This window comes from Rhipicephalus microplus, chromosome X, assembly GCF_043290135.1.
Source record: "Rhipicephalus microplus isolate Deutch F79 chromosome X, USDA_Rmic, whole genome shotgun sequence".
NCBI classification, from domain to species: domain Eukaryota; kingdom Metazoa; phylum Arthropoda; class Arachnida; order Ixodida; family Ixodidae; genus Rhipicephalus; species Rhipicephalus microplus.
The window spans coordinates 81,751,348-81,758,018 of NC_134710.1; positions in this window are offsets into that span (position 1 = coordinate 81,751,348).

Here is a 6,671-nt window from a genome sequence, read left to right on the forward strand (position 1 = left end):
AGAAGTCTCAAAATATTGCAAGGGTATATTGCTTTTTATCATTGTTACTAAGTAATTTTTCTTTATTATCGCGGAGTGCAATTACGGTTCATTTTTTTTACGGAAACCGAATTCTCGCCTGGCAAGCATTTCATGGTCACCTAGAAATTTCATTAGCCGTGATTTAAATGTGTACTCTAGAACTTAAAAAAAATGTACCATGAACACAGGCCGGTAGTTATTCAAATCGTCGTGAGAACCACCTCTGTGGATGATTACGATCTTAGCTATATTATCGGGAAAACTTCCCAGTGGCGAAAGCTTGACTGCAGATATGCTGCAGTGGGCCACACTGTAACTCAGCGACATCTTATTTTGGTTTTACCTTAGTGTCATCTTGACCAGTGGTAGTATTTTTATTTAGTGACTATAGGTACGTAAGCATTTCCAATTGACTACATGGAGTTTCTTCTTCATGCATATCCACTACTCAGCCTCTCAAGGTTTCTGCCAGCCGATTTCGGTTGCACAACTTGCTTGGTCAGCCTCACCGGCGGTAGTACGAACTCCAGTGACTTGATTGGGTACGAGTTTGATGACGACGTTACTTCATCTGATCGTTATTCACTGCAAGGCTTCAGACCTAAACTTGCAAAAGGAATTGATGTTTGAGCGTCTTGTTTTTTTTTCAGGAAACACAATGACCGACTAGGTGATGGCAACGTTTTCTCAATAAATCTGCTACGACGTTCTCCGGTTTCGCGGATACCTTCCTCATAGCCATTTCAGAAAATAAGTGTCTGTGGGGAAAGTGTTCACGTAACCGGAGACTCTCCAGCAACTGGCAGCTGCATTCTCACAATATATATGGTGCAACTATATTCTCACAATATATGTGTGGTGGATAATTGAAATGGGAGACACTGACGGTAAGGAGGCAGAAACTGAGGCTTAAATTTCTTCATTGTATGCAATATAATGGTAATGTCATTAACCCTCTTGATTATCTGTTCACACCAACGTACGTCTCCAATCGTCAAGACCATTCACAAAAAATATTAGAATACCGCTACAAAAACCACTGTTTGGTAATTCTTTTTGCGTAAAAACAATACAGGAATGGAACCGTCTACCGGATGATCTCGTCAATGAAACTGATAATGAATCCTTTTTTTCTTCCGTGTAACAATATCACTGTCACTAAGAATGGTTTGTTGTCTCGAAGCTTGTGGGTGTTTACAAATGCATGACTGTGACGTTCTTTTCGCGCACCACTATTCGAGTGTTTTTTTTCTTCTCTTAAATTTTCTTGAGTGCTGTTGTATTTGTTGTATCTATTGTTTCGATTGAAACTATGTAGTCAAATTATTATGTGTACCTCCCCTACGTAATGCCTTACGGCTATGTACATGAAATGTAAATAAATAAATAAAAAACTACACGCTCATGTACGGGGACGCCATGCAGTACTTTTAATCTGAGTCTCCTACGACACGTCGGGCATGTCTTACAGCATAGAAATGAGGAACAAGTTGAGCACCTCTGAGAGATGTAGTTGCCAGGTATACAGGAGAATGATGACGGCAACGTGGAGCCGCGCCACCATCAAAAAATGGGCACTCGGCCGCCGCGCTTCACAAGAAAGCTGATCACCATGGAGCTGGTGGCGTCGGTGGGCCCGTACTTGATGACCATGTCGGCAAGCTAAACTCCCTAAGCACAGCTAATGTACGCCTGAGTGAAGTAGCCCGAGAAAAAGGCCTGCTGCATAGCGCTATAAATTGTGAGTGGCACGGTGGACTGCTGGTTGCCGCACCGCATATGGTATATGGTGTCAAGGGGTAGCTGCGGTGTGATAAATAAAAAGGAAACGCGGACCTGAGCGTCTGGCCCCGTCCAGGGTCAACGGAACAATTGAGAGAGCGCACGACAGTGGCACTCGCTCATGCCTGCCGTCCTTTTCCCTCTTTCATTTGTAACACATTCCCGCGGGCGCCTAATTCGTGGCAGTGTTCGGGTGCACTGCGGCAGAAGTTCAGGCGGACATTTGCAAACAAGATGCGAAAGAGTGAAAGGGAGATGTGAAACGAGTGAAGGGGGGAAGTGTTGCTCGGAGAAGATGGAGTGCTCCGCCTTCACGATAAAGCTTGAGTAGGCGGCGGCTTGTCTTGCGGAGGAGGTTGTTCATGCTCACGGTAGTGTCCCGATGAGTTCATGATCACATTGCCATCTTCAAATCATACTGAGAGCTTTCACGCTTCTTGTGTCGCTTGCAGTCGGGCGAGTCTGATCTTGGCCTGCTTTCATAGACTCACGAGGTTTTCTCGAAATTTGCGCGCTTCTTGGGAGTGATCACTTTCATCGGCTCCTGGTGTTGCATCTGAAGCTTCCGTACGTGCTGCTCGGTCAATTTCTGCTCGTGCATTTGAGTGGTCACGTAGGTCTTCGCGTGTGCTTGGCTCGGAGGTGCATCTGATTTGTTTGAAGACTCCGAAGTCACCAACAATTCTTCCTCGTTAGTCGAAGAAGACGGTGATGTAGAAACATTCTGTTTCTTCCGTGCAGTTAACCTACCAAACAGAGGCGTGTCAGCCGCTTAGAAAGCGTCGGAGACTCGTCCACGTGCATTGGTACTGGCAGAGGAGTGTCTCAGTTTGCCTGGGTGACGAGAACGATCACATGCGCCGAGCTTATGTCTTTGCAAGATTCTGAGCCATATCAGTGTACGTAGAGCTATCGCCACCCAGGTGCATCTGATTGAAGCTCGCGGGATGCTTCTGATCTTCATGAAGACTCCGAAGTCAATGTCGAAAAACCTAAGGAAGGGAAAAGTCGTCCATCCTCGCTGTGATGGTCACAGGACTTCAAGGTCACGTTGTGCACCGTCTTGATGATTTCGTCCTGTGACCAGATGAGTTCGCATCCCTGCTTGGCACTACTGGTTGCTTTATCAATATGCAAATTTTCTGCTCATGGGTTTTGCCCTACTTGCGTCGATTTTTGTAGTCGGAGGTGTCTGACTTTGGCCTGCTGTCGTAGACTAGCAAGGTTTCTATATAAGTCACATAATTCTTCGGATTCATGCTCGACAGCCGTTTATGCATGGCATTGCTTCTGAAGTCTATATAGTTGCTGAATTATCATTACGTGCTCGACCCCTTTTGAAGCAAAGTAGTCCTTAGCGTGAGCTTCCTCTGCTTGTAAATCCGAGCTTGATTATTATTCTTAGGTCGACAACAATTCTTCCTCCTCGTTCGACGATGCCGGTAATGTGGAAGCATCTTTGTTTCGTCGAGTAGTGGTCTCCCCAAGGACGGGAGTTTCAGCCAAGTTCGAAGGCAGTGGAAGTTGGTCGATATGCGCTGTTGCTGGTAGCGGAGTGTCGGTGTCTTTCTGGGTGTCGCGAACGATGGCACACATAGAGCAGACGTTTTCGGATGCATGACTCTGAGTCATGATGGTGTTCGAGGAGACATTACTGGAGAAGTGTTCTGATCACTTTTCTATCATAGTTTGTACCCTTTCGCGAGAGTCCTCATTTATTGCGATGGCTTTCTGCATGTTGTACATGGCATAGCGCTCAGGTTGTGTGATGTAGCGATGTTACATTCAGCGCACTCGTCTCACTAGGCGCCATCTTCTTTTGGTATTCGGCGGGGTCGTAGGCGGTCGTGGTGTTATATACTCGGTTGAGTGCGGCTCATATCAGGTCTGCTGCTCGCCGTATCGATCATCGACTTGACTCAGCTGGGAAGAGACGCCACCGCCGTGATCGGGCTTGAGGAGCTCGTAGGGTGGGTTTGGTACCGCGCGTTGTTGCTCACTAGTCGAGATCTGCTGATTGATGCATGGGGCCGCGTGACGGGCAGTACTTACGCTTGCCCTCTTCGTCTGGGACGAGGGATGGCTTTGGCAAGCTGTAGCTGAGATCGAATACATCTTCAGGGTTCCCCACAGAGGTTGACGAGTCTTCCAGCAAGGCATCTAGCGATGTGTTGCGTGATCGCATTTCGAACGAAGCTGCGCTTGGTGATGAGTTTATCCTTGAGCAAAAGTCGAGAGCCAGACGACCCGGTGGCTTTCAACACCAAAATGAATGTGAGAAACGAAAGGGAGGCCTGTATCCTAGCGTCTGGCTACATTCAAGGTCAACAGAACTACTGAGCGAGGCTGCGCCTGTGGTTCAACTCGTTCCCGCCACCCCTTCTTTCTCCTTTATTTGTAACAGGTGTGCTATGATCGAGCACCTCCTTGCCAACAGGGTCACGGAAGGCAACGAGCATCACATATGAGGACAGCGCGCACCACGTGTAGACGCCGCTCAGCGTGTGCGTCTGCACGCGCCTCACGATGCCCAGGTCCGTCTAGTTCAGCATGACCAAGTCATCGGTGGCGTAAAAGAAGTCACCCCAGTGGTCGATGTCAGCGGTCACCTCGGTCACAATGGGCGGCCGCGGCACGACGAATTAAGGCTGCTCCCTACTTGGGCAGTCTGAAACAGCCTAATGAAGACGCCTATGAAGCCAGCCCCGAACGGTGGCGAGTCTAGCACGACCACCTGTTCAGCGTAATTCTGAACCACGCAAGCCATGTAGATGCAATCGACCATCCACAGGGGTGCCCCGCCCATGCCCAGTGTGAGAAACGAAGAAAGTAGACCGGGACCCAATTGCCTGGGTACATCGAAGGTGAACGGGAGCCATGAACGAGCCAGTGCCAGTGGGTCATGCTCGTGCCCACCGCCACTTCTTCCTCCATTATTGGCCACGCACTCCCGCGGCCGTCAAACTCGCGGCAATGTTCGGGTGCACATCGGCAGTAGTCCACGCAGACATTTGCGAACAAGATGCGAACGAGTGAAAGGGGGAGGCGTTACTCGGAGATGGTGGAGTGCTTGCCGATGACGAGGCTTGGGGAGGCAGTGGCTTGTCTTGAGGAGAAGTCGTCCAATAGCGCTGTGATGTCCAGAAGGGTTCATGTTAAAGTTTTTTCTAATCTTCAGGTCATACTGGGGGTCTTTGCTCTTCTTGTGTCGTTTGTAGTAGGAAGACTCTGATTATAGCCTGTGTTCAGAGACTCGGAAGGTTTCTCGATAATTCACGAAATTGTTCTGAGTCATTGTTCATCAGTAGTTGTTTGTATTGCTTCTGAAGCCTCGTAGTAGCTGCGCGATCATGTGCTTCGTGATCACTTTTCGTGTAAGGCAGTCCTCAGTGGATGCTTGGCTCGCAGGTGCTTCCGATATGAATGAAGAATTCAATGTCAACCACCATTCTTCTTAGTTCGACGAGAACGGTGATGATGCGAAAGCATTTTGGTTCCGTCGGGCAGTGACCTCTCTAAGGACTTGAATCTCGCCAGCGTTCGAAAGCAGCGGAGATTCATTCACATGCTTTGTTGCCGTTAGCGGATTGTCGGTGTCTGTACCGGCATCGCGAAGAATGGCGCATACCAAGTTGACGTTTTCACGTTCATGAGTCTGACGCATGGCGGCGTTTCTGAAGAGATCACTGCAGGAGTCTCCAGATGACTGGTTGATCGCGATGTATCCCGCTGGGCGAAAGTCTTTGTTTTCGCCGGATCCCTGCATGACGCGCATGACGTAGTGCTGGAGGTGTGCAGTGTGGCGCTCGTACATGCAGCGCAGGTCTCTAGCGTCAGGCGCTTTCTCCTTGTGGTATTTGGCGGCATTGTAGATGGTCGTGTGTTCAGTGTTCTTGGTTGAGTGCAGCTTGTAGCAGCGCTGCTTCTCGCTACGCTGCGGCGGCACGGGGCCGTGCGACGGGAAGTGCGCGTGTTCGCCCTCTTCGTCTGGGACGAGAGACTCGCTTGGGGAGCTGCAGCTCAGACCGCAGAAAACCTGGTCCTTGTGGTCGATGCGCATGATGTACTCGTGGTTTTTCTTGGACATTTAGATCTCTATGGCGCACCTTGTGGACGAGCTTTTGTACTGAAGTGCCGAGGATTGCGTGGAAAGCGGCAGGTCTTTCGGCGTGGGCAAAAAACTCGTTCGAGTACATAATTATTATTGAATGAATATAAGCTACCACCGGTATTTTGTATTTCCCTCATCCTTTCATTGCTTCTAGTTTGGCCTTGAACTTTATATATCATTCCAGTTCCAATGCTTTAGCAATATCTTAGTTCTATTTCATGAAAATGAAACTTTTTTATTGTTTGCAAAACTTTGTTATTCCTGACAGGTTGGAGAATACATTATTTTCCATGTTCGGTCCAACTATTACGTCGAATGGTTTTCATACCTGGTAAGTTACTTGTACTCCTATTTTCAAGTAACGTACATATGGTTACTACAGTCGACTCCTCTGAAACAGAACTCGAAAGGGTTCCATAAAAGTGTTTCATTTATCAGAAGTTTCATCTAAACAAAGTACAGCTATTTAGTGAATCAAAACCTTTATTTAAATTGCATAAATTTCACCGTGCTCATGAGGATGAGTAGAGAAAAAAGGAGTGAAGGGTGGTGTGTTTGGCAAGCTGGAATTGTTTTTCACAAGATAAGCACCCATGCCAGACAAACAAGCTCGAAATTCTGGACAAGCCTTATGCTAAATAGCACTGCAAAAGTTCAACGGCCTCTTTAGCTGATCGGTCTGCTGGCACCACTACACTGGCACTATTGTCACCACATTCATCGCTGGAAGGTTGATCCTCTTCTTGCACTTCGGCAA